Here is a 27,761-nt window from a genome sequence, read left to right as displayed (position 1 = left end):
CAGGTTTGATTCCTGACCTTTGGGTTAGCTGCTCCTAGCTGGAGCAGTGGTAGGGGCACTACTAATTGGTGGGGGGTGTGTGGGAACAGGTAACAGGAGGTATCAGGTAGGGTTCCTACTGAGGATCACTACCCAGTGACATCTGCGGGTAGTCAACTGCTCTGTCAAGTACTCGAGCAGCTCTTTGTAGACAGTCCCATTTCTGTTGGCGGTGGGAGTTCAGGGGAGGGCGAGATTGGGTTTGGATATGATTTCGCTCACGATTGAAGAGCCTGCAGATACTCGCTGTCTCAGCTTAGGAATTACAGCTATTTGGGTTGAGAAGCAGGAGCCTGCCAGTTTCCAAGGAAATAGAACTGAAAGAAAGACTTGCACTTAAAGTGCCATAAATGACTTCAGGATGCCCCACAGCACTTTACAGCTAATTAAGTACTCTTGATGTGTAGTGACTGGTGTAACATAGGAAACATGGCAACCAATCCGTGCATGGCAAGGTCATCAAACAGCAATATAATGATGATCAGGTAATCTGTTTTAGTGATGATGGTTGAGAGATATAAATATAAATCACCTGGGCCAGATGGAATGTACTCCAGTCTGTTAAAAGAAGCCAGGGAGGAAATAGCAGATGCTCTGACCATCATTTTCCAATCCTCACTGGATGAAGGTGTGGTGCCAGAGGATTGGAGGACTGCTAAGGTTGTAGCTTCATTTAAAAAGGGAGCAAGGGATAGACCAAATAATTACAGGCCAGTCAGTCTAACCTTAATGGTGGGCAAAATATTGGAATCAATTCTGAGAGACAGGATAAGCTGTCACTTAGAAAAGTAATCAAGGACAGTCAGCATAGATTTGTTAAGAGAAGATCTTGTATGACTAATTTGATTTGAATTTTTTGAGGTAGTAACACGGAAGATTGATGAGGATAGTGCAGTTGATGTAGTCTACATGGATTTTAGCAAGGCTGTTGACAAGGTCCCACATGGCAGACTGGTTTAAAAAAAAATAAAAGCCCATGGGATCTGGAGAACGTAGCAAGCTGGATACAACATTGGCTCAGTGGCAGGAAACAAAAGGTAATGGTTGACGGGTGTTTTTGTAACTGGAAGGCTGTTTCCATTGGGGCTCCATAGGGCTCAGTACTAGGTCCCCTGCTTTTTGTGGTATATATTAATGATTTGGACTTATCAAAAAGTTTGCAGACAACACAAAAATTGGCTACATGTTTGATAGTGAGGAGGGAAGCTGTAGACTGCAGGAAGATATCAATGGACTGGTCAGGTGGGCAGCAAAGTGGCAAATGGAATTCAACCCAGGGAACTGTGAGGCGATGCATTTGGGGAGGTCAAAGAAGGCAAAGGAATACGCAATAAATGGGAGGATACTGAGAGGTGTAGAGGAAGTGAGGAACCTTGGAGTGAATGTCCACAGATCCCTGAAGGTAGCAGGACAGGTCGATTAATGTGGTTAAGAAGACATATGGAATACTTTCCTTTATTAGCCGAGGCATAGACTAAGAGCAGGGAGGTTATGCTGGAGCTAAATAAAACACAAGTTAGGCCACAACTTGAGTACTGTTTGCAGTTCTGCTCACCTCATTACAGAAAGGATGTAATCACACTAGAGAGGATACTGAGGAGATTTATGAGGATGTTGCCAGGACTGGAAAATTGCAGCTATGAGGAAAGATTGGATATGCTGGGGTTGTTTTCCTTGGACCAAAGGAGACTGAGGGGAGATTTGATTGAGGTGTACAAGGTTGTGAGGGGCCTGGATAAGTTGATGGGAAGGAGCTATTTCCCTCAGCAGAGGGGTCAGTGACTAGGGGGCACAGATATAAATTAACTGATAGAAGGATGAGAGGGGAGATGAGGAGAAATCTTTCCCCCAGAGGGTGGTAAGGATCTGAAACTCACTGCCTGAAAGGGTAGTAGAGGCAGAAGCCCTCAACTCATTTAAAAGGTGTCTGAATATGCACCTGAAATTCTGTAATCTCCAGTGATACGGCCCAAGTGCTGGAAAATGGGATTAGGCTGGATGGTTTGTTTCTCGGCTGTGCAGACACGATGGGCAGAGTGGCCTCCGTGCTGTAATTTTTTCTACATTTTCTAAATATTCTAAATATCTGAAAAGGAGGAATGTGCAGGGATGTGGGGAGGGGGCGGAGGAGTGGCAGGACGTGAATTGCTGCTTAGGAGAGCCAGCACGGACACGATGGGTCTTCTTCTGTGCTGTCAGAAGTCTATGCATATTGGCCAGGAAACCGGGCAGAATTTACATCCAGAGTCTCGCCTGAAAGACTGCACCTGCAACAGTGCAGCACACCTTCCAGTATTACCCTGACTATCAGTCTAGATCATCTCATTTGAGAACCCATGAACATCTGACTCCGAAGCGAGTGTGCTAACACTGCTGGCATTGCTATTTCCCAAGTAGCGAGTCTGAGGCTTGAAAGGAGAAAAGAGTAAATTGGGGGAAACAAATGGAAAAACAGACAAACAAAGTTAAAAGTGCATCTCACAATGATGGGAGAAGAGCTCTGATAAACTGACAAATTAATAACTCTGTACCTTGCAGAAATGAAGTCTCCTGGAGATGATTTTATCCAAAGAGAAAAATAATCTTTTGTCTCTTTTTTTCCTTTGGGTACAATGTAATGAAACTAACAGATACCATAGCATAGCTGCAGTCAGCACAATATCAGGAGCTTTATCACCCAATTAACTGGATGTGCATTGCCATAGTCTCACCATAGCAACTGTTACCCTCAAAATAACTAACAGGCAATTACTGGTGCTATTTGTTACTGACAGTTATTTTAATAAACTGCATAATTTTACTCTTTTTTTTAAAAAAAAATAGAGAACCAATCTAGTTCTAAAAAGAGAAAGAACTTCAAATGTTGACAATCAGAAATAAAAATGGAAAGTGCTGTAAAGGCACAACAGCCCAGTTAGCAGCTATAAAAGATGTCGGTGTGTTTGGGCAGAATTTGGTGGTGCAAGTTTAAAATGAATTCCTGAGTCCTTCCACGCCAGTGATGTATATACATCGTCCAGTCACCACACTGATCTGCTGCCATAGTGTTATTGAATTAGCGCCAACATCACAGCCGCTATGGTGTGACTACAGAGGCTGGATATTCTCTGCAGATTAGGTGGCCTGGCCAATGCTACGTGAAATATAAGGTGGGTGGGCACTTGTAGATGGTGTAAAGGCTTTGGGGAGTCAGGAGGTCCCAGTAAGAATGGAGTTTGCTAATCTCTGCTGGGATTTCAGTTGCTCTCAGCACTTGGGCAAGGAATAGGGAGCCAACAGAGTTCGAGCTACTGATTGTCATCTCGTGAACCAGATAGAAAATGTATGCCTACTAATGTGAGGTGAGGTGAGGTGAGGACAGATTCAAGCTGGGATGAGATGCCCTACACAGTCGAATAAGTTCTAGTCCCACCCATGAAGAATGCTCACGTGGGCAAGCTATCAGAGACTAAGCAGCACACGTGAAACAGTGCTGCATGTACAAACAATGACAGATAGGAAAAGGCTCTGGTCCATCTAACCTGTCCCAAATAACTGCGATGCCTTTTGCATCACAATAGATATGCAGCCCACCTCACTGAAAGCCAGATGATCGATCTGCTAGCATGTGTTGGTGAAATAGGGAGAAATATTCCAAAACAAAATCTGTGACGAGGAATTATTCTGTCCAACTTGAAATCACCTGGTGATGATGCAATACACTTAAAAATTACATTTTTCCCAAACAAAAAAAAGGACAAGAATCTTTTAAATACATTCACACAGTGCATTCTGTCAGGTTAAAGTGTTCACATTGGCATCTTGTGTATTGATTCCCTCTTGTAGGTGTATTGAATTTGGTAACAAGGCATTATGCTTTGATGGGGAATTTGTATGAATTGTTGGGAGTATATCTCAGTTTTTGGGAGTGCTAGCAGATATATAAGATGAAATCTTGGGCTGAGTGGCCACTCCCTTCCCCTCCCCTCACTGCAGGATGTTTCCTGTGTTTTGAACCGGTTTTTCACTCTGTTGAGAAGGGCAGTCACACAAGTGATGAAAGAGGAGGGAAGAAAGAGTTGCATTTATATAGTATCTTTCATAATGTCAGGACATCCCAAAGGGCTTTACAGCCAAGGAAGTGTAGTCACTGTTATAATGTAAGAAACCCGGCAGCTAATTTGCACACAGCAAGGTCCCACAGATGGCAATGTGATAACAACCAGATAATCGAAGTATTTTTTAATGATCTAGGTTGAGCAATAAATATTGGCCAGGGCACCGGGGAGAACTCCCCTGCTGTTCTTAAAATGGTACAAATGGGATCTTTTACATCCATCTGAAGGATACATGGGACCTTGTTTTAATGTCTCATTCGAAAGACAGCACCTCTGACAGTACAGCATTCCCTCAGTATTACACTGGAATGTTACCCTACATTTTGTGCTCGAGCCTCTGAAGTGGAATTTGAATCCATGACCTTCTGACTTAAGAGACGAGAGTGTTACCTTTGAGACAAAGTAAGAGGGTCCAACCCTGATCTTATCAGAAGCTGTACATCATCTGTTGTGAAAGCTGTATCAGCGTGAGCTCCATAATGTTGTAATCTTTTATCAGCAAAGTAATACACTTACAAATTTAGTTATTCAGACTCCTGCCTTCTCAGTCTGGTTCATCCAGTTTAGTCCCATTTCCTGTTTTTTTTTTCCCGGTCCTTATTTGGCATCTTCTTGTAACATGCTGTGTAACAATTTACATGAGGACTAACTGTTTTATTTTAGTCTTCAACCTTTATTTTGCTCCACTGCTTGGTAGGAGGTGCTTAGGGCTGTTAGTAGCTAATGAACTTCTAGCCTCTGGTTAGCTCTTAACTGCTTGTAAAACATCACCCAGCACAATAAACAGAGCAGTTCATCAGCTGGAGCCTGAAACCGAGTGTACAGAGCTGCTTTCAAAAGGTGCAGACAGAAGCTTTCAAGGCCAAAAAGATCCCTTCATCAGACAAGTGATGAGCAAGAAGTTGTATTCACTGAGACTTACTAATGTGGAGATAAAGTATGAAGCTGTTTTTCCGATACTAGTTGTAAAGCGTCCAGTTCCTCAATCCGAAACTCATTATAAAATAAACACTGGTGTATTTTATTCATAGTATTTTGTTACAGTGACAAACCCAATGAGCTTAAGTAGTTAACTCCCTGTTTTTTTTTTTTTTAAAAGTTTTGGTCCCATGAATCGTAACATTTCACTGAACTGCACTGTAAAGGGTGAGAGGATCATTACTGTTCCATCTCCTTCATGTATACATTGAGGCACACGCTGACAGACAGACACAGAAGGCATGAGGCAAAAACAAAAATTGTAGATGTGGGAAATGTGAAATAAAGACAGAAAAGGCTAGAAACAATCAACAGGTCAGGCAGCAGCTGTGGAGAGAGAAACAGATAAATTAACATTCGGCTTTTGAGGAAGGCTCCACTCCCAAAACATTAACTTGTTTTCTCCATCATTGCTACCTGACCTGATGAGTGTTCCCAGATAAATTGGAAACCTGTGTGTCAGGCTTCTTTAACAAATGATACCTGACACTACTGATCCTTATCACATTTTTGACCAGCAGCAGCACATTGATCTTGTTACAGGCAGGCTAAGTGGTGTTAATACTGACAGTAACCAGATATTTTTCATTTATTTCTGGATATGTCTTGCTGTTGTCACTTGTATTATAAATTTTATTAGCATGGTGGTGGCTTTAGCTTTTCTAGTAACATAACAGAATATCTGATCATTATCACATTGCTGTTTCTGGGATCTTGTGCACAAAAATGGCTGCTGCATTTCCTACATTTACAGCAGTGACTACATTTCAAAAGTACTTCAATGGTTTTGGGACATACTGAGTTTGTGAAAGGCACGAAATAAATGCAAGTTCTTCCTTGTGCTGCTTCACAATGGAATTACTTATTTACAGTCTTATTCGAAGCTGCTCCTGTCTTTGAAATGGTCACCCACAAAATAGGGCAATTAATATTCTCACATTAGCAAGACATTTACTGTAAACCTTTAGCTTTCGGCATTACTTAATTTTAGAATATGAGTCCCCAAAACTTCATTTCACAATAAAGCTCACAAGTGAAGCAATTCATTCCTCTTGCGCCACACACAATTTCAATATTGCTCATTTTAAAAAAAACTCTACCTTTGTGACAGAAACCACAGCGGCCAAATGGAAACATATATTAATTTCGTCATATGGAACAGTGCTTGAACCCTTTTACTGGACATTACACATAACTTGTTTAAAAAGACCACAGAGCTGAATGGCTGAAACATGGTTGCACATTTGCATTCTAAAACAGTTGAATAGAGAGACAATGGAAGTGTTCATTGATTCAATTAACCAGATTGATCTGGGCAACAGTGATGATCCACATCTTGTCTGTCTAAGAGTCAGCACTCCAAACACCCCCCCCCCCCCCCGCCACCCACTGAGTGTGTCTAGTAAGCTTTGAGAATCAACAACCCTCGCAGACGATGCTGTTTCAAACAGGGCTGGTCACATGACTTACCTGCTGGCCAGACTGGGAACTGTTTGAATTATGCCTTAGACTGCAATTTGAAGACCAAAGAGAAGGAAGGTCCCCCTCTCTCTCTCGTGCAAAGTCCCAGGGACCCACGGAAGCAGCTTAAGCCTCAAGACAGAGGACCTCTTCAGCCTTCTGGTACCAGAGAAACAAGCTTGAAAGTGTGCACTGGGCCCCAGCGAGAACTGCAAGACTTCAACTCTAATCAAGGACTTTACAGCAAAACTAAGACAGTAACTGAATTCCATTTACTACTCCTACATTTCCCCCCCCCCCCCTTATTCTTCCCCTCTATCTATTAGTGTGTGTTTATCTCGCATGCAAGTTAGCGTGGTTGCGTCACCTGTTTTAGTAATTTTAACTAACTTAGAGTGGTAAGACTAATGAACTTGCATCTTTCTTGTTTAAACCTAAGAAAGCCTGTCTGGTTCATTTACAATTACAATTAGAGAGCAATGAGCAAGGACTCACTGAGGGGATAAGCTAAAAACACTGCGTTTTAAAAGTTAAACCCTGTTACGGCCAAACCAGGAAAGGGGCAAGAGAGGAGCCCAAGACCCCTTCCTCACCCGGTCATAATAGAAATTTGGGGGCTAGCGTCTGGATTGGACCCAAAGACAAACAAGAAATTGGAAATGGGAAATCAATTTGATTTCCCATCAAAAAAGGAAAGATTTCAATACAGGTTTTCTTGCGATTGTGTGTGCTAGAATACTAACATATCTGCAACTGAAGCCAGTACACCCCCAAGCCAGAGTGAAGTAACTTGGTATAAGTTAAAGGCACTGTCTAGGGAAGAGTTGAGGAAAATGACTGAGCCGTGTGGGATCACTTTCCTTGTCAAAGCTAGGAAATCGGAACTCCTAAGACCAGTGGCCAACCATTTTTCCCTCTAATTTGAAGAATCAGAGGCAAGGTTAAAATTAGAGTCAGACAGGGTAATATTGGCAAAGATGCAATTGGAACAGAGGAAAATTGAATTCGAAGACAGGGAAACAGAGAGAGAAATTTCCTTAAGTAACAGGAGGAAAGAGAGCTTAGGCGGCGACAGAAGAACCCCAGTGAAAGCATAGCCAATATGGAGAATAGTAATTCGGGGCTGTGTGCTGTGTTTTTTAAATTTTCCCAATTGATTCCAAAATTCAATGAGGGAGATGTGGAAGGATTTTTTCTCTCTTTTGAGAAACTTGCAAGGCAGTTAAAATGGCCAGATGATAATTGGACTCAGCTTACTTTGCAGCAGAAAACAGGAAAAGTCCATGAGGTTTATTCCCTCTTGCCAGATGAGAGTTCATCATATTATGAACTGACTAAAAATGCTATCCCCAGGGCATATGAGCTCGTACCGAAAGTCTACCACCAGAAGTTCCGAACTCTCCGGAAACAAGCTGATCAAACTTACTTGGAATTTGAGAGAAGTAAGCAGCTGGCTTTTGACCAATGGTTGAGGGCTCTTAAAGTGCAGCCCAGCTATGAAAACCTCCAGAGGTAATTCTCCTTGAGGAATTTAAAACACCCTCCCACTTTCCATAAAGACCCATGTGGAGGAACAAAAAGTACATAGAGCGAGGCAAGCCACACATCTGGCTGATGAGTTTGTTCGAATATACAAGTTGGTTACCCAGGGGAAATTCTTTCCTAGTCACCTGTACAAATCTGAAAAAGACAAAGAGTGGAATGGTTATAGGAGCCAAGCAGAAAATTTGGACACACCGGGGGGCCCTCCTCCAGGCAAAAAGGATAGTGCTGTCGGTAGGAGTGAGACTCTGAGACCTGTGTGTTTCCATTGTAATAAGACAGGCCATCTAAGTAAGAGCTGAATGCTGGAAATTACAGGGAAAGTCTGCAGGGTTAATCAGGGCACACCCGCTCAGTGAAGGAGAAGGGATCCTGATGGAAAGCGCAGCTGAGCAGGCTGTGGCTTTAACTGCCACAGCAGTAAGACCCGGAAAATATACTGCTGCAGGTACAAGAAAATTTAAAAGAATCCCTGAAGGTTATCAGGATTTTGAATCTGAAGGGGGAGTAACCCCATACCCTTCGAGTGGGGCATCATAATCCTCAGGGATACAGGGGCCACTAGATTCACTTTGCTTGGTATTGGTTCATTTAAAATTACAATTAGAGAGCAGTGAGTAAGGAAGGACTCACTGAGGGGTTAAGCTGTTTGAAATGTTAAACCTTGTTACGGCCTAACCAGGAAAGGGGCAACAGGGGAGCCTGAGACCCTTCCTCACCTGATTGTCACACCATTTAATTCTAGAATGTCAAATTCTTTAGATTTCCAAACTTTCTGGTGAAATGTCTTTGAACTATGCAACTCCAGTTCCCTATAGTTGTAATTGATTGCAACTCCCATCCTCTGCCTAAAGTTCTAAGGTGATGATCATGCAATGTCTAACCTTGCCAGCTTTCCTAAGATTAATTGCTAATATGGGTTTTCAGTATTCTGCTTCACCCTTTCGCACCCCATGTTTTGTTGCTTTTAGTTTGGATAAGGATTTTTACAGACTCTTCCTGCATTATCAAATATATTCATGAAGTATAGTTAGTATACTAATCAGATAATGTATGGATATTTAAGAACCATTTTGCATGATCATAATTGGTGGTTTGTTTCAGTGGATCTCAACAATGGATTAAAATGGCATTGTTCCATTTCACTGATAGAATTGCTCAGACCTGACCATAAAGCAACTGCTGGTTTGTTATTATGATTCATGACATTTTTATTCAATAGCTATAAAGTTGTTCAGCTTGAAACCAAAGACGAATAAACTAATACCTGGAATGGGCAGGTTGTCTTATGAAGAAAAGTTGGACAGGCTAGGCTTGCATCCACTGGAGTTTAGAAGAGTAAGGGGCGACTTGATTGAAACATATAAGATTCTGAGGGGTCTTGATAGGGAAATGTGAAAAGGATGTTTCTCCTTGTGAGAGAATCTAGAACGAGGGTTAACTATTTTCAAAATAAGGGGTTGCTCATTTAACACAGATGAGGAGAAATTTTTTCTCTGAGTGTCGTGAGTCTTTGGAACTCTCTCCCTCCAAAAGGCAGTGGAAGCAGAATCTTTGAATATTTTTAAGGCAGAGGTAGATAGGTTCTTGATAAGCAAGGGGGTGAAAGGTTATCGGGGGTAGGCGGGAATATGAAGTTGAGCTTGCAATCAGATCAGCCATGATCTTGTTGAATGGTGGAACAGGCTCGACGGGCTGAGTGGCCTACTCCTGCTCCTTGTTCGTATGTACTAAACCGTTTATGGGGACAGACTAAAGTCTAGTGCCATTAATATCTGTTGAAAATCAACTTCAGTTTTTGCACACGCACCCTGGCCTGCAGAAGAGGCCAAACCAAACAAAGCCACTCGCGTTATGGCTACAGTGTACAGTAATTATTCATTGAATGTTATATATAATTATAGAGCTTTACCAGATAATTTTAATAAGAATGTATTAATTGATCAGTTGGGATGGTATTCTGAGCTTTTAGTCTTTCCTCTAAATTCTGTTCTTGGATCATAGTCCCAGTGCCCTCAAGAGTTAAATTAGATTGTGTGCCTCCCCACATGTACTAATGGTGCACATTCATGAGGAATTTACACCTCATCCAAATTCTGCCAGCTTCAGTGAACCTCTCTCTATCAATCACTTTTATTTAACCTATTATAAAAAGATGAAACAAAAAGAGAGAATGTTAAGCTCATGAAACAGGTCCGTCAGTATCTGTAGAAGGAAAAACATGGGTTAATACTTCAGACAATGTCCTTCAGAACGCAATGAATGATTGGTTATCCATTATTTTTCATGTATTTTGTTACAAATGTAGGATTGATCAGTATGTGTAGATTTCATCTGACCATTTCAGTTTCTCGCTTCATACATTTTGATCTGTTATTTACAATGACCAATAAATTTATAATTTACAGAGTGTACAGTGACAAGTATTCTTTGCTTTCTCCTTAGTATTGGGTAGGTAAAATACGGTCCAGATCATAGGGACATAGGATCTGATAACTGGTATGGTCAGTGAATGATGTAAAACCCAGTAACATATCATTGACCAATGTTGGCAGAAGGGCCATTACATTGTAGCTATAAAGACAATGTAATATTTCTACTAATAGCCATTGATATTCTATGTCCAGCATGGGTGGGATTTTCCAAATATAGTACTCGAAGCCTGCTGCGTTGAATTTGCATTATAGTGCTCCACACTGCTTGATAATGCTGCTAGTCCTCCAACAACTCTGCTATTTCGATTCTGAACTTTGACCAGAGGATAAAATCAGCAGATAGTGCTTCCTCTGCTGCTGTTAAATGTACCTCTTGCAGGGAAGGTTTTAAGCCGGTTACAGAGCAAAATGATACCTTTTCAAGCCAATTCCATTCCTTATATTCAACACAGCATTATATGTACTTTGATATTATCTAACCTGTTTTAGTAATGAGATGCTGAGGGAGGTAGATAGCAGATGAGATTGACAGAGTGCAAAGAGAGGCTTATGTTGAAACCTTTCAATGAAAACAAGAGGAGACCATTCTCTGCTCTTTTCCCCTCTCCTGTCGGCATTGACTCTAGTGGGAATATGATTTGGAAAGCCAACCAATGGAGGGATGTGCAGGTGCCCACCAGTACCTCACCCAGATAGCCATTCTTCATAAGTAAGCCTGGGCAATGAGTGCCAGTGAGTTGTTTTCCATGTGGCTGAAGAGAACAGACACCATCACCGTTAAGTGTGTTCTTGTCCTCACCTCATGTCTTTGCACGTGCAGTTTCTAGCACAGGAGTGACCAGAGCAGGAGCTCTTTTATAAATTATTGTCTGCCCGCTCACAACATAGGGAAGGAACACTACAACCAATAATGTGGCCTCTTGTTCAAATGTAGTACTCACATCACTGATCTAGCTCAATCAGCTAATTTAGCACAGACCAAATATTCAAGTTGGACTCTTCCTGGCTACGAGGCAGTACACTTAAAAACTTGTCTATTGGAGAAGGATCTACCCCCGTTTGAGTTTCTGGTTTGTTTTTCTTTTTAATCACATATTCTAAATTTTGTCAATGTATTTTTGATTCTGATTCAATTGAATAACTGAAACCTGCTGCCTGTTTGGTAATTTGAAAATGAACATGGTACAGCTTAAACTCCTCTGAACGTTTCTTATAACACACAACGCATCAGTCCAGACACGCTCTTACTGAGTACTTTTTTGTGGAGAGGTAGATTTTTGGATGGAGAAGTTTGCAATGCAGCATGAAATCTGCAGCGATTACATATTTCATCTGGTGTTTTATTACGAATGCCAGTAACACTCCGTAATTGATTGCAAATTGAGTTTTTACTCAGGAGAGCTCTAATTAGTCTCCTTTAATGAAGTGTACACATCTCTGCTGAACAATCCCTTTTCATAAACAGTATATGAGGCATTGTGTGTCTTGCAGAATTATTAGATGGCGTGTTTTTATTGAACTATTATGCTGACAGGAATAAAAGCTCCAATCGATAAAAATGCACAACTTGCTAACTTGCTTCACCGGGTTTCTCCTCCCCTAAAGATATTGGATCTGAGCTGGTGTAAAATCCCACAAACACTGGTCACCCCCTGATATCCTTCATGTGTGAACCTTGATCAGCTATTTAACTGCAGAGGACATCACAGACAAAACAGATCTTGTTCGTCCACGCACTGACGTTCCAACTAAGGTTGCTAGATAGTAATTGGGAGCAGGAACTCTGGCCGGAATTTTATGTTGGGCGGGAGGCTCTGCCTACCGGCCAAAAAGTCAGGGGTGGGCCCACCGCTGCCGGGCCTTGGGAGCCAGGCTGGGATTTTTCACTCCACAGACCCTAATTTGGTCCTGGGTCAGACTTCCACCTCCTTGAGGCAAGAAGTCCCGCCTAATGGAGCTGCTGGCCCTCTTAGTCCAAGCAGCACCACCGGGAGCTACTGGTCTGGAAGGACCATCAGGTTGCTCCTGGAAAAGGACTGGCTATCGTCGTTAGTAGTGTAGGGTTATAGTGTGATGAGATATCCAGCGATTTGAGCATTTCTTTAATCTTCCGGAATGCTTATTCTTGGTGTGAACTCCAACACCATTCCCCTGCCGTCTCCCCATAACTCTGCACATTCTTCCTTTTTCATATAAGTCTAATTCCCTTCTGAATGCTTCAGTTGAACCTGCCTCCACCATGTTCTCGGGCAGCGCATTCCAGACCTTAACCACTCGCTGCGTCGAAAAGTTTTTCCTCGTGTCTTATCAACTATGGCTCTTGGTCTGACAGAACTGTGACACTAGCACCCGTGTCCAGTTTGAAATCGTTAGTCTGTTTACGTACGTAGATGTCCGCTGTCCAAAATCCTTGACTTGGGTCATTAATTTTTCCTAAGAAATCTCCTGGTTCCTTTTCTTCTGGAAGTTGGGGCACTTCATTCAACATTCTTTGTGTGAAGGTCATTTGCTTTGCGATTATGAGTGAAGAGGTCTTGCTCTGGCACATTTTTCCATAATGGCCTGTCGTTTTGCAGTTTAATCATTCCACTTTACTAGCTGGACACTGCTCCCATCTGTAGGTCTTCCTGGCTCCATAGCGCTGGCATGGTTTCCCAGTGTCCTGCACCATCTCACCTGTGTGTGTCTTCTCTATAGACTGCCTCTCCATTTTTGGCTTCAAGAACATGGATTTCTTCTAATCCAAGGCTTCTCTTCAGCCTGCAGAATGGCTCTATTTTGTTTACGGACTTCAGCCTGTTATATGATCTGAATTGCCTTCTTGAATGTAAGGTCATCGACTGCAAGAGATCTAACAAAGATTCATCAGCTATTCTGACAACTGTTCAGTCCCTTATCAGTTCTGCTTTTAATTCTCCATAGTCACATCTCTGAGCCAATCTGTACAGATCATTTATAAAGAATCTACAGATTCGCCTGTCTTCTGGATTTGTTAAATTGTGCTTTTTCCAGAATTTTGTTGCTGCGTAAATTGAAATATTTAATAAAAGCTTTAAGTACATCCTCAAATTTATCAGAAGCCTCGTTTATCCCTTGCCTCACAATCACGTCATCTTCAACTGCACCCACAGAGTATAAGAGGGTATTTACTTGTTCTGTTTCTGATTTAGTATGGAGTTGGGTAGCAATCCTAAATCGTAGGAATCATTTCCTCCATAGTTACAAGGTTAGGTTGGAAAAGCTGGGTTTGTTCTCCTTGGAATAAAGGAGATTGGGGGGAAATTTAGTAGAAGTGTACAAGGTTATGACAGGCTTAGATAAGTTGGACAAGGGAAAACTGTTCCCATTAACTAATGGTAAAAGGACTAGGGGATACAGAACGTTTTGGGCAAACGATAAAGGGGGAATACGAGGAAGCACTTTTTTATGCACTGGGTGATAATGATCTGGAAGGGTGATGGAAGCGGAGACAATCAATCACTTCAAGAGGAAGTTGGATGGCCACTTGAGAGAAACAGACTTGCAGGGCTACTGGGATCGAGCACGTGAGTGGGACTGGTATGGACTCGATGGGCCGAGTGGCCACCTTCTGTGCTGTAAATGACTCTATGACTCTGTAAGAGACTGGCAGCTAACATAAAAGGGAATCAAAATGTCTTCTGTAGGCAAATAAACAGTGAAAGGAGGGGTGGAGCTGATTAGGTGCCAAAAAAGGGGATTTACGCATGGAGGCAAAGGGCATGGCTGAGGTACTAAGTGAGTACTTTGCATCTATCTTTGGCAGCACCTTTCTTGGTAGAGTTTTTCTTCCCCCCCACTTCGAGCATGGACACGACGGGCTGGGCAGCCTCCATCTGTACTGCTAGCATTCTGTGATTCTGTTATCACATTGCTGTGGTACTCTGGTGTGTGCAAATTAATTGCCATGTTTCCCAACGGTGACTACACTTCAGTAAGTACTTCTTTGGCTGTAAAGCATTTTGGGATGTCTTGAGGTGGTGAAAAGTGCTATATTAGTGCAAGTTCTTTCCTCATTTGTGACCATTAAAGTAAAATACATTGAAAGCATTAAGAGACAATGAAACAGAACGGAGGGAAATAATACAGAAAAATGAAATTTGGACTCTCTTTTGCATGGGCATTTGTAAATCTACTGATAAGGGCAACAAGTACCAATTTTTGATGAATTTGTAGGATTCCTTTCATGAAGACAGCTGAACATCAAATAAAATAGCCTGATGTGAAGCAGTGATCCTAGCTTGTGAAGCCTGAGAATAACTGCCTATTTTCATCGAACTCACACAGACAGTGGTGTACAATGAGGCTGAGCCAGCTGTCCAATGAGACATCTGACAAAGAAATAATGTTTCATGAAAAATAAAAGGGGATGGCAGCAGTATGATGGGTTTTGTATTGTGATATCAATATTAAGCAACAGGGCAGGATAGAAGCAGCAGTCAGAGGGGGGGGGGGAAAAATCAGTGCAGGTAAGTTAGAACAAGTCAGAGAGAAATAAATGTTACATTTAACCTTGCATTTTTAATTTTCTTGTGTTCCCACAATTGTGAGAAAACCATGCAAACAATTTGATTATTTCCACACTTTTTTTCGTTATGTTGACATGGGAAAGTGTGGGGGAAATACAAGGTACAACAACACCTAACAGAATTATTGTGGTGCGTAAGTCTGATCGTGATAAGGAAGCACTTGGTAAGATATTAAACATTAACCACATTGCTTCTGTCCTGTTTTTTTTTTGCCACTTGATGGTTTTTACTTTTTCTCCCTCCCTTTCACTTGTATCCATACATGAACATGGACAGAAGGAAATCTATATTAGTCAATGACACAGTCTGATGTTCAAACGACATCAACAGTTACCACAGCAACATGATTTCTGCCTTTCCTAGTAGCACACAGATCATATTAAAGCTTTCAATTCTGCACGAGCCGTCAAATGTTTTTCCATACAAGTTTATTATGTATTTTTAAGCTTCCAAGGTTGCATTAATTTCTCCATTGTGACACCTTGGAGCAAAAAAGAAACAGGATCATGAAATTCTGGGCCTATGGAGGGTGGAAATGCAGAAAGATCCAGGGTGGGTGAAACTTTTTCCTGTTTCCGCCTGCCTTTCATGTCAGATGACAGAAACAAAAGCAACTGGAACAAGCACAGTGGGCAGCACAGTGGCGCAGTGGTTAGCATCGCAGCCTCACAGCTCCAGCAACCCGGGTTCAGTTCTGGGTACTGCCTGTGCGGAGTTTGCAAGTTCTCCCTGTGACCGCGTGGGTTTCCACCAGGTACTCCGGTTTCCACCCACAGCCAAAGACTTGCTGGTTGATAGGTAAATTGGCCATTGTAAATTGCCCCTAGTGTAGGTAGGAGAATGATGGGGATGTGGTAGGGAATATGGGATTAATGTAGGATTAGTATAAATGGGAGATTGTTGGTCAGCACAGACTCCGAGTGCGCTGAAGGGCCTGTTTCAGTGCTGTATCTCTCTGACTCTATGACTCTAAGCACAGTAACCAAAGCAAGTGCATGATGTGCTGATATGAAAGTGTACTATGATTTGCCTTTGGAGTGAGGTACCAGGCTATTCACAACTTGGTTCCATGCTTATGGTTAGTGATTTTTCTGTCTGTTCTTGTGGATGCAGTGATCTCGTGAGAAGTGTTGCAACTAAGGCATTGTGGTTCTGTTCCTGAACAGCATGAGGGCTAATGCGGTGAAGCAGCATGGGGAGGATGCAGAAGGAGCAAATTAGTTTTCTGAGTGCTATTACTCCAAGTGATAAAAGGAAAAGGTAGATTGCAGCCCTGGTATACCATCCTTGCTCATACTTCTCAACCTCATCTGCAGCCTTTGTCATAGTCAACCCCACCTTCCTCCTCCAAAACTACTCCTCTCTTGTCCAGCTTCATGGGACTGCACTTGTTTGCTTCTACTCTTGCCTCACAGTCAGAATCTGTCCAGCTTCTCTTGCCACCAAGCGGTTACCTCCAGGGTCTTGCAGAGTCTTTTCCTTTTGGCTCTCTCCTCTTCCTCATCTTCTGCTTGATGACACCATCCAAAGTCATGGGGCAGATTCCCCATGTATGCTAATCGCCTCCAGCTTTACCTCTCCACTGCCTGTTTTGACCCTGCTGCTGCCTGGATGTTGTCAGGCTGCTTGCCTGACATCCAGTCTTGGATAAGCCGCAATTTTCTTCAGTTAAACATAAGAAATAAGAGCAGGACTAGACCATTTGGCCCCTCAAGCCTGCTCCACCATTCAGTATGATCATGGCTAATCTACTTCAACACTTTTCCGCCTGATCCCCATATCCCTCGATTCCCCGAGAGGCCAAACATCTGTCAATCTCAGCCTTAAATATATTCAATGATGAAGCATCCACAACCATCTGGGGTAGAGAATTCCAAAGATTCACAACCCTCTGAGTGAAGAAATTTCTCCTCCATCTCACTCCAAAATGATTGATCCCTTATCCTGAGACTGTGTCCCCGTGTTCTAGATTCCCCAACCAGTGGAAACAACCTCTCGGTGTTTACACTGTCAAGTCCTGTCCAAACATTAGGAAGATTGAAGCCATCACCTTCAGTCCCACCACAAGTTCCATATCCCACCACTCCAACCTCACCTGGTTGAACCAGTCTGCTTGCTACCTATTTCATAAATTCAAGATAGCTCCTGGACAGGTATCTCTCTATAAAGCTCCTTGCTGTCACCTCTATCCTTGGCCATCCATTGCCATCCTTTTTCCTCCAATCTCCTATCTTCTGCTTTTCAAGTCCGCCAGCCTCTAATAGTGGGTGCATTTTAGCCCTAGTACAAGTTAACTGCTAGTTTAGAATGCCTACTGCTCGTTCTCTGGCCGTGCCTGCTCTTTGCTTTCCTCGGTGAGCACTGGATCTTTTCTCAAATTTGGCTTTCAAATTCCTGGACGACTGTGGATCATGACTACACTGTAAGATTCAGCTGCTGATCTGCTGCTCAGTTGCTTAAATTTTAAAATAACTTTGTTTAGTCTCCAGCCCATCCCCCACTGCTCCTGTTCCCTAATGAGCTTGACTATCTGACTGATTTGTTCTGGCCAGAATTTCATTCTCCTGAGCCAAAATCCAGTTCTTCGTCCCCTCTGGACCTTGTGGTGACCTCCAACTTTGCCACAAGCTTCCTACCCCCTCCGATTGATTCTACACACCACCTGGCTTTTCATTCTCACAGAAATACCGCCAGCAGTGCATCCTCCAATACTCTACCCTTCAAATACCTCCTGGATCACTCACCCTCCACAACTGTCTCTGAGCTGGAACATCAGTTCATTAATGCTCCAACCTGGCTCCACCCTACCTATATCAACTTTTTCCCACCATGAGACCTCTGACTTTAACTCTCGACTCCCGCTTAATATCTTCTCTCGAATCTGTTTTCTATCAGGATATATGTATCCTAAACTTGTGACATAACCAAGCCTATGTATCTCCTGTGTCCATTCGCTTGTGTGTTTTGGCTGTGCTCTGGACCCCAGCCCATCACTCTATTTCCACTTTTCTCTTTACTCCTCCTCGACATAAGAACAGAAGAAATAGGAGCAGGAGTAGGCCATTCAGTCTTGATCTTCTACCTCAATTCTACCTTCCTGCGTTATCCCCATATCCAAAATCCATCAATCTCTGTCTTGGATAGATTCCACAGCCCTCTGGGGCAGAGAATTCCAAAAATTCACAATCCTCTGAGTGAAGAAATTTCTCTTCATCTCAGTCCTAAATGGCCAACCCTTATTCTGAGACTGTGACCCCTAGTTCCAGACTCTCCAGCCAGGGGAAATATCCTCCCAGCATCTCCCTATTAAGCCCAATAAGAATTTTATATGTTTCAATGAGATCACATCTCATTCTTCTAAACTCCCAGAGAATCTAGTCCCAGTCTACTCAATCTCTCATTGTAGGATAATAATCTCATCCCAGAAATCAGTATAATAAACCTTCATTTCGCTCCCTCCAAGGCTACTACATCCTTCCTTGGGCCAAGAGAGCAAAACTGCACACAGTACTCCAGGTGTGGGGCTGAATTTTGTCGGGATGGCAGTGGCCCCGACGGCGGACTGGAAAGTTGGGGTTCTGCTGTTTCTGGGTGCTCCAACCTGATTCTGTGGCCATCAAGCAATTAACTGTCTGGCATTGGGGCTCCCGTTACTTAAGGGCGGAGATCCCATCTTTAAGAGCTGCCAGCCAACTGGAGGGCCGGCAGCTCTTCAGACCCAGCAGCGCCACTTAGTACAGTGGCCACTTCTGCAACTGCACCCAGCCCAGACAGCATCATGAACATCAAACTGGAACCAATGTAAGTGGGGTTGGGGTCACTCGGGCCAGTCAGGCAGACCCCAACAGTTGGTGGGGGGGTGGTAGGGGAATGGGGGCTGTTGGGGGCAGGGGGGTTGTTTGAGGTGGGCCCCTTCATGGGCCACAGAATGCCCGATCAGGAGGGCACCCCCTGGCCCAAGACCACAAGGTCATCTCCGCCATGTGGCAGAGGGCCCCTCATCTGCCACTGGTAAAATGTCAGCAGTGGCAGGAAGAGGCCCTTAATTGGCCTCTGAGTGGGAATGCCTTCCCCGCCACCGATTAAAATTCCATGGCATCGGGAAGACAACGGGCACTCCACCCCTCACCTCTTCCACCTCCAAGCCCATCCCTAGCGGGCTAGTAAAATTCAGCCCGTGGTCTCACCGAAGCCCTATACAATTGCAATAAGATTCCTTCATTCTTATACTCCAAACCCCCAACGCCTTTGTAATAAAGGCTAACATATCATTTGCTTTCCTAATTGCTTGTTGTACCTGCATGTTAACTTTCTGTGATTCGTGTACAAGGACACCAGGTCCCTCTAAATACCAACATTTCCCAGTCTCCCGCCATTTAAAAAATATTCTGCTTTTCCATTTTTCCTTCCAAAGTGGATAACGTCACACTTTCTCACATTATACTCCATCTGCCATGTTCTTGTCCACTTATATAACCTGTCTATATCCCTCTGCAGCCCTTTATCATCCTCCTCACAGTTTACTTTCCCACCTAACGAGCAAGCTTGGATACATTACACTAGGTCCCCTTATCTAAGTCATTGATATAGATTGTAAATAGATCAAACAGTGATACTTACAGTACACTGCTAGTTACAGCCTGCCAACCCAAAATATAATTTCAAATAACTAATAATATCTAACATCTCCTTATGTGCCCCAGTGTCAAATTTTGATTGGTAATGCTCCTGTGAAGTGACTTGGGACATTTTACAACGTTAAAAGTGCTGTATAAATACAAGTTTTTTTTCAATGCAATTTGTCCAAAATCGACCGAACCAGCAAAAAGATTGAGGAATTTCGGGTGCAAATTATTCCCAGTGCACACCGAGGTTCTGTGTTCTTTTGCACTGGTTTGACCAGCATCATTCTGGAACCTGACCCCACCTGTAAAACTGGCCATGCCCCCAATCTCGAGTTAATCACCGATGTGAGAGCCCGTTATGAGCCTTTGAGCATGCTCTGAAAATTCAACAGATTTTAGGCACAAGGAAAATTAATAGGCTCCTTTTTAAAAACTTTTAAATATTAAAAAAATTGAAAAAAGAAACTATACCAATGAAACTAGTAACTGTTCCTGTTTCTTTGTCATTTTCAGTTATTTAAAATCAGGTTATTTACAGGTCGTGTACTAGATACTGATTAAAAATGCTTTTTTTTCTGATGAGCCCTTTTCAGCTAGATTACTAAAACTGCACCACTTTTAAATGTCACGGTATTTTTTTTAATGCGTAAAAAAGTACATTCTAAAATGCTGCCCAATTGCACTGGCTTTCAATTGTGCTGGTTCATATGCAAATAAGTTTGAGCAGAAACTTGAACAAAAAAGAAATTACTTCTGAAAATTAGCACAATTTTGAGTGCAATTCGTACCTGGATTGCCGATTGTACCTAAAGCGGAACCCCTGCATATTTATTTTCCACTTCATTTTTTTAATCTATCTTCCCCACTCTTTCCCACCCCCCCCCCCCCCCTTTAGCTTTCTCCATAGTACAAACCATTGTTTGGAGAAGAGTAGACAGCTGACGGTGTTTCCAAGCCATTACTGCCCACTACGAAGATCAGCCTGTGAGAGTGATTGATTTTTTCTCTCTATAGGAAGTCCCTATTCTTTGGCTCTGCACTTCCCTCATCAGCATGGAAAGCATCAGAAACTAGACTATTTACAATCTTGTATCAAAGCATTATCTTTTATCTCTATATCATTTAGCAGACGTCATGACCATGACATTGTTTTTGTTTCAGATTTACAGTTGAAATAATGGCATTTCCTTGTTTTCCCTTCTATGCATAGAGAGGTTTTGTATCCAATGTATATCTTCCCCATGGCACTGTCCACTACAGGCATGCAATGGCACAGGAGAGCCACATGCATTAATGGAAGTGATTTGTTCAGTTGTTGGCCCTCTGCTACTGAGACTGGATTGTGTCTTCCAATGCTTTTAAAGGTCTCTGGAATGAAAAATATGATTTTATTGGTCGAATACTCTCCATTGATATATAATATGTAAAAGAAATGTATTGTTGCAATGAGATAATTTGACCTTGTACACAAAGATGGCAACATGTACTTTGAAATTTTATGGAAGGAAAGATACAGAGCTTATTGGAGAATTAGTCCTGTCGCTGATTTACGATCAAGTAACTTGTCTATTTAAAGAGCTTTGCGACAGGTTCATTCAAAGCATTAATGCCCTACTGAGCAGCCTTTGCAGCTCTCAGCTGTAGCAGATCAGCAGGCACACTGAGCTGATCATAGAGATAACCTCTATTAATTCCACAAAATACTGCGCACGACTTAAAAGGGAAGTGAATTCTGTGTGGGCTGTGCGCTTTCAATCAATTCACAGGTACAAATCTTTTAGATTTGAACAAACTACACTCCAGGTAAACTCAGTTAGGTTTCTATTTTTGCTTTTTTTTTGTTTGACGGAACAATAACATTTAGCAGCCCGACAGTCCGAATAAAATATGTTGCTATGTTGGTTGAAACTGAGTTTTTCTTGCATCCAGAGTATTTCTATGTTGTGTGCCCACATTCGAGCGCCCACATTTTATGAGAATGATTCATTTATGCTGAGATGTGTTATCAGCAATAAGGTTAATAGATAACCAGAAGGATTTTTTTTAAATTCCTTTCATAGGATGTGGGCGTTCCTGGCAACGCCAGCATTTGTTGCCCATCCCCAATTGTCCTTGGCAACTGAGAGGCTTGCTAGGCCATTTCAGAGGGCAATTAAAAGTCATACAACATTACTGTGCATCTGGAGTCACATGTAGGCCAGACCAGGTAAGGACAGCAGATTTCCTTCCCTAAAGGTCAGTAGTGAACCAGATGGGTTTTAACAACAATTGATGATAAATTTCATGGCGCCACTACTGAGACTAGCTTTCAATACCAGATTTTTATTAAATAATTGAATTTAAATTCCAGCAGGTGCTGTGGTACAATTTGAACCCATGTCCCTGCAGCATTAGCCTGGCCTCTAAATTATTAGTTCAGTGACATTACCACTACATCGTCACCTTCTGTTTTATAGGCATATGTACATGTCTGTTTTTTCCACAGGGAGTAACTAAACAGTGGCCTCAAAGTAACAGGCCACGTTAAATGCAGCTCCATCATAGCTGCCACAACCTTGCTACGAGTAACGCCATGGGAGATTGGCTAGTAGTTTTTTTCAATTAGATGGAATGTATAAGTTGTGGAGGTTATTATTCTGTTCATTTGCACACTGACTGGACAATTGATTTTAATCTATTCTTTATGTATTTAAAGAAAGCATATTGATTACCAGCTGGCTGGATTATAACAATCTCAGACAATTCTTAAAGCAAAATTACCAAAATACTGGATCTTAACCTGCGAGTCTGAGCCTCTATAAATTCTTCTATTTACTGAAAATTATATTTTTCAGTTTACAAAAATTCCAGTTGAATCATATTCATTCCATTCACAAAATACAAGAGATTGTAAAGTATTACCTATTAAAACAATGAAAGACAACAAGGAACACAGATCACTGTCATTTGATAGTCGGCTTATTCAATTCAATATAGCTTTGTTCTGGTTAAAATATTTTTAGCATTTTACATTTTCCAAGCCATATCCTGTTTCTTCCCCTGGGCTAAATTTTATGGGCCTCCGCCCCCCCACCCCCCAAGACGCTTCAGAGAACGTCTTCCTGTCACCTCTGCGATTTAAGCAACGGCAGCGGTGGGCAAGGGGCCTCGGTCAAATGAGGAGGTTGCCTAGTAAAACATGGTGACTTCCCTGTGGCCTTGGTGGTGGGGGGGATCCCTCCTCCATGGGCAATCTGTGGCCCACTGAGGGCCCCCCACTGGGAAAAGCTCCACCTACGTTAACCCCCGTTCCCCTGCACTAAAAGTCCAGCTTTCCCCTCCTCCTTGCCGGGACCAGCCGGTCTGGCCCAGCGACCCTGCCTCACTCACCTTGGGTCCAGGCTCCAGTGCTGGGCCGGGGTCCAAAGCCTTTTGCAGTGGCCACCGTTCCTGATGGTGCTGTCGATACTACTGATCTGCCAGCTCTCTGATTGGCGGGCAGCTCTTAGAGGCGGGATTTCCATCCTCAAAGGGATGGGGATTCTGGTGCTAGGCACTTAAGTGCTTGAGCATTGTTAGATTGTGCTGGGGGTGAGGCTCCAAAATGCCAAGGCAGGGTTTCCCTCACCTTTGTGGTCTGGCACTGGGAACCCTGTTGGCCGGGAGCTCCGCTGCCACGACAAAGGGCGGCACAGTGGCGCAGTGGTTAGCACCGCAGCCTCACAGCTCCAGCGACCCGGGTTCAATTCTGGGTACTGCCTGTGTGGTGTTTGCAAGTTCTCCCTGTGTCTGCGTGGGTTTCCTCCGGGTGCTCCGGTTTCCTCCCACATGCCAAAGACTTGCAGGTTGATGGGTTAATTGGCCATTATAAATTGCCCCTAGTATAGGTAGGTGGTAGGGAAATATAGGGACAGGTGGGGATGTGGTAGGAATATGGGATTAGGATTAGTATAAATGGGTGGTTGATGGTCGGCACAGACTCGGTGGGCTGAAGGGCCTGTTTCAGTGCTGTATCTCTAAAACTAAAAACTACACAGCCAATCAAGTAGTTTTGAAGCAGAGTCACTGTCATAATGTAGGGAAATGTGGCAATCAATTTGCTCACAGAAAGGTTCCACAAACCGTAATAAGGTAGATGGTCAGATTTAGCATTGTTATTGCTTGATAAATGGCAGCCAGCAGAACTCTCCTAGTTGTCTTCAAAATGTACTGAGAGATTTTTTTATATTCCCCTGACAGCATATAGGAGCCAAAAGACTGAATCATCAGTCCTACACTAAATTGTCAGTCTAGATTACATGCTCAAGTCTGGAATGAGGCTTGCATCCACAAAGTTCTGGCTCAGAGGCAAGAGCAACACCACTGAGCCAAGGTCAGCAATCACATTGGATAGTTCATTTACCATTTTCGGACTTCAAGATTAATGATTTTTACTTAATTTTAAGTGTCATAGACTCCATAAAAGGTTCAGTATGTAAACTGTGATGGTCATTTAAAAACAAAATTAATTTTGAAGACAAAGATTTAGCCCATTCAAAACTATAAAATATGCTTTTAATAACTTAAAGGCTGGGTGTTTAAGTCAGATATTTCTGCATCTGTAAGATAATGATTTTGAGTTTTTGTTGCTGGCTTTGCAGTGTTGATAGCTACGACTGTCAGAGTGGAAAGGAGCTTAATCTCAGTCCTTGCAGCTGATGATCTCACTCCTTCACTGCAATATATGGCAATAGCTGACCATATTGTAATACTGCCCTCTCTGGGAGGAGTGATGAATAAAGGAGTGAGACAACATGGCTGATTAAGTAGAGCCTCTGTGTGAGTTATTTCCAGTCCAAACACAACAGAAAGATGGCAACAAGGGAGGGATTTTTTTTTTTTAACATTAATTGCAATAATCAAGCACCAGAGAACATTATGGCATTTTTTTTGGAACCCCTAAGTTAAACTTGAGGATGTTTGAGTAGTTTAGAAAAATTGCTTCGTGTACACATTGTGTTCCTGCACAGCTCAGTGAGTCAGTGTACGTTATCTAGGGTGGAGACTATTGCATTTTTTTTGCACCGCAGGAGATATGAACTGTGAGCAGATGCGAATTTAGATTGAGTAGTGTATGTCGTTGCAAGGGGAACAAAATGGCACAAAAAGCTTATTTGGGGTCAATGGGGGAATTCAACCCCTGACAGAGAGCTGGAGTGCCAAGTGAGTCTGTAGTGGATTCGATTCTTGAATTAAAGACAATCTCCCATGACTGTAGGTATGGCACAAACTCAGAAATAAACATTCATGACAATTTTGTAGGAGGCCTGAAGAACCATAAAATCGAGGCCAAGCTGTTGCATAAAGGAAATAAGCTGACGTGGAGGGAGGCCTCCGACGAGGCCACAGGCATGGAAACGGCAGAATCTGGGAAACGGCAGAATTTGGGCCACGGCAGCCAAGTCCACAGTCTGAGTCAGAAGTTCAGATGTTACTGTTGCCATGGTAGCCACAAACCATCTCTCTATCTCTCTTTCCAGTCAAACTGCTATGCCTGTGGGAAAGTCGGTCATATCCAGATGGCATGTAGGAGTAGAGGAAACAGTAATGCTCTAGGTCACGGTCAATCTCCAAGTCGCAATCAAGCATCAGGTCACGGTCAAGCACCAAGTTGAGGTCAGGGTAGATCAAAAACTAGTTCAGGATACTGGAAGTCCTTGAATGTGCATATGATAGATATGGAAACTGAAGTTGATGATATTGAGCAAGGAGATGAAGAGTAATACTCCATCCAAAAGCAACAGAAACAACACATGGAAGATGAGAGTAATAGGGCTGAGGATATAATTCCAGTGCCCACAGCAGAAATGAAAATAGAAGATTCACAACTTACTTTCATCATTGATGCAACTGCAGCAGTGTCTGTTATCTTGGAAGGAGAGTACAAGAAATGCTTAGGTCACATTCCCTTACGCAAAACTGATGTGAAACTGACTAGTTATTCCAGTAGCAGTATCCCGGTATTACTTGCCATTGGTAGTAGTTGGAGGGAACAAAGTCTCCCTGATGGGAAGGAATTGGCTTAAGATGATATGGTTAAACTGGGCTGAGTTATTTACAGTAGGGAACAGTAAGAGTATGTCTGACATTGAGAAAGTGCTAAGAGAGCACAAAGTGATCTTTGAACAAGGAGGACCAAATGGTTAAAATTAGGCATCTCAAGGCTGAAGTCAAGAAAAAAGACAATTTGCAGCATCAATTTGCAAGGCCAGGCCAGTGCCTTACACCCAGTTAGATGCAGTTAGTGAAGAGTTAGGTAGATTAGAAAGATCAGAGGTGAAGAAGGTGAAGGGCAGACGGTCCATTCGGATTTGTGGAGATTGCAGTCAAACGATAAGTAAGGTGATTGAAAATTATACTTTCTCACTGTCTACCAGTGAAGATTTGTTTTCTAATTTAGCCATTGGGATGGTGTTCAGTAAGATAGATCTGTCAAATGCATATTTGGAATTAGGAGTAACTGACAAGAACAAGGAATTGCTTATCAATCATCCACACAAAGGGTTGTACCAGTACAAAAGGTTACAATTTCGGGTGTCTACTGCTCTTGCAGTTTTCCAGAGCATCAAGGACCGGGTACTAAGTGGGATGAAGGGAATGTGCAGCTTCTTAGATGACATTTTAATTAGCAGCAAGACAGAGGAAGAGCACTTTGTAAGATTGAACAAAGCCCTAGAGTGACTTCAAGAGTATGGCATCAAAGCAAAAAGGCACAAATGTTGCTTCATGGTGTCAAGAGTAACATATCTGGGTCACTAAATAGATGGTGAAGGTATCCACCCAAAGCAGGAGACAGTTGAGGGGATTTTGAAAGCAAAGAGACCAGAAAACAAAGAAGAACTTTGATCTGAGGGATTTTTGTGTATTATTCTAAGTTCATCCCTGATTTAGCTAACATTTTCACTGCACAGTATGAACTATTCAAAAATGGATTTGCTTGGGAGTGGTCTGCAGTGTTCCAGAAAGTATTTGAAGAAGTGAAGAAAGTACTGACCAGTGATGCTGTTTTGCCCCACTATGATCCCAAGAAACAATTGGTTTTAGTGTACGATGCCTCACCACAAGGGTTAGGTGTGGTATTCTCTCACATAATAGAAGATGGAGTGGAGTGGCCTGTAGCATATGCTTCACGTACTTTAACGAAGTCAGAGCAAAATTACTCACAAGTTGAGAAAGAGGCGTTAGCCATCATATATGGGGTTACAAAGTACCACAAGTACCTGTACGGTAGGAAATTCACTTTGTTACTGACCACTATGCCCTCAAGATCATATTTGGTGCAAAGAAGGAAGTACCATCCCTAGGGACAGCACCACTTCAGAGGTGGGCGTTGATTTTGATGACCCATCAGTATAAAATTAAATATCATAAGTCAGCAGATCATGCAAATGCAGAAGTTCTTCCAAGATTTCCCATGAAGACTGACTCATTATTAGCCACTGAGTTACTTGTGAATTACTTTGCATACGTAAATGACATGCCAGTGTCTGCCAGAGAAGTTTGTGAAGAAATTCGCAGGGATGTGGTGCGCAGTGAAGTGCTAAATTATGTCATGAATGGCTGGCCTAAACATTGTGAGGATGAGAAACTACAGGAGTATTGCACACGTAGAAAGGAGTTGAGTGTTAAATCAAGGCTGTCTCCTTTTGAGGTTTAACATATTATTCAGGCAAGATGTAAAAAAGAGATACCACAAGTTCCAAAACTGTTGAGGTTTTGAGAAGTTGGTTTATAATTTATGGGTTGCCTGAGGCGATGATATCAGACAACAGCCCACTGTTTATGTCGGATGAGTTCAGAATATTTCTGGGTCAGAATGGAGTCAAATACACTCTAATACCACCATATCACCCAACATCAATTGGTGCTGCTGAAAGGAGTGTGCAGATTGTGAAGAGATATTTTCAAATGTATTTCCTAGGTGACCATCTAGGCCATGATTCCCATGTTTCCCTTCAACACAGACTACACAATTTTCTATTCTCTTACAGAATAACCCCACAGTCTACAACAGGTTGC

The 27,761-nt window shown here is 42.5% G+C and overlaps 1 protein-coding gene across 6 annotated transcripts in view; it reads left to right on the top strand.

Annotated features, from left to right (window-relative positions):
• The window catches only part of LOC137383832 (alpha-1,3-mannosyl-glycoprotein 4-beta-N-acetylglucosaminyltransferase C-like), a 305,702-nt gene that overhangs the window by 261,144 nt on the left and 16,797 nt on the right, over positions 1-27,761 (top strand). Inside the window, exon 1 of one of the 6 annotated variants that reach the window (XM_068057109.1) lies at positions 21,836-21,930. The exons of the other annotated variants lie outside the window; for them this stretch is intronic. The gene's annotated coding sequence lies outside the window, so the exon portion shown is untranslated. Of the gene's footprint in view, positions 1-21,835; positions 21,931-27,761 lie in introns of those variants that run through there. 6 annotated transcript variants of the gene reach the window in all.

Source organism: Heterodontus francisci, chromosome 25, assembly GCF_036365525.1.
Source record: "Heterodontus francisci isolate sHetFra1 chromosome 25, sHetFra1.hap1, whole genome shotgun sequence".
Taxonomy (NCBI): domain Eukaryota; kingdom Metazoa; phylum Chordata; class Chondrichthyes; order Heterodontiformes; family Heterodontidae; genus Heterodontus; species Heterodontus francisci.
This window is presented reverse-complemented; position numbering and strand designations above follow the sequence as displayed.